Source organism: Lipotes vexillifer, unplaced genomic scaffold, assembly GCF_000442215.2.
Source record: "Lipotes vexillifer unplaced genomic scaffold, Lipotes_vexillifer_v1.1 scaffold1783, whole genome shotgun sequence".
In the NCBI taxonomy this organism is placed as follows: Eukaryota; Metazoa; Chordata; class Mammalia; order Artiodactyla; family Lipotidae; genus Lipotes; species Lipotes vexillifer.
The window spans coordinates 957,109-957,955 of NW_006777435.1; the positions used below are offsets into that span (position 1 = coordinate 957,109).

General features: G+C 67.5%; 1 protein-coding gene across 1 annotated transcript in view; it reads left to right on the forward strand.

Annotated features, from left to right (window-relative positions):
• CABIN1 (calcineurin binding protein 1) overlaps positions 1–847 on the forward strand; it is a 94,262-nt gene that overhangs the window by 90,211 nt on the left and 3,204 nt on the right. The gene's annotated exons all lie outside the window — the stretch shown is intronic.

Below are 847 nucleotides of genomic sequence, written 5' to 3' on the forward strand. Positions count from 1 at the left end.
CTGCTGACGGTGCCTGGCCCATGAGTGATTAAGAGTCCCTCTTGCTGAGGTGGTCAGGGCTCCAGGGGTGGGGAGTGGGGGCTCCAGGACGTGGGACCAACTGGGTCAGGACTCAGGGCAGGGAGCACCTGTCTGTGCAGGGTGCCGCCCGCCGGACGGGGTTGAGGGGGCCACAGTGCCGGCCTCGTGCCAGTCGCGAAGCCAGGGAGAGTCTGAGCCTAGGTCAGGGGCGCCTCCAGGACACTGGGCCTTGGGGACTCAGCGGCCAGGCTGTGAGTCTGCCTAGGGAACAGGGAGAGTTGCCCCGATGGCTCAGGATTCCAGCCCGTCCCCCTGCTTCCACAGAGCCTGAGGCCTGGGGCCTCGGGGAGCCCCAGATAGCTCTTCCCTGAAGGCTGAGGCACCAGGCAGGTCCCCTCCCCGTTGGTACCCCCACCACCCCGCCGTGGTCCTCCTCACAGGGCCGCCTGGCCTAGGAAGCACCTCTCCACGTGCTTGAGTCTCTGCTGGACTTCCCTGCCTTGAGTGTCCCTCCTCCTCTGGCCACCCATCAGGAAGGGAGGCCGGACCGTGCCCTGGGGGCAGGAGGGACTGATACCTGCCCTCTGAGGGCAGACTTCGCTTCCTGCCAGCCTGGCCTGTAGACTGCTCACAGCAAGGTAGTCCCCTGCCCGCCCCCTAACCCAAGCAGCCCCTCCAGGTCGCTCGGCCAGGCCCTCAGTGTTGGGCCCAGCCAGGCAGGGCTTTGCCACCTATGGAAGGCCCTGGACCAGACAGCCACCGGGCCTGCATCGCATCGTGGGTGCGTGCCCAGTGCAGTGACCCATTCCTGCCGCGGGGCCACAGG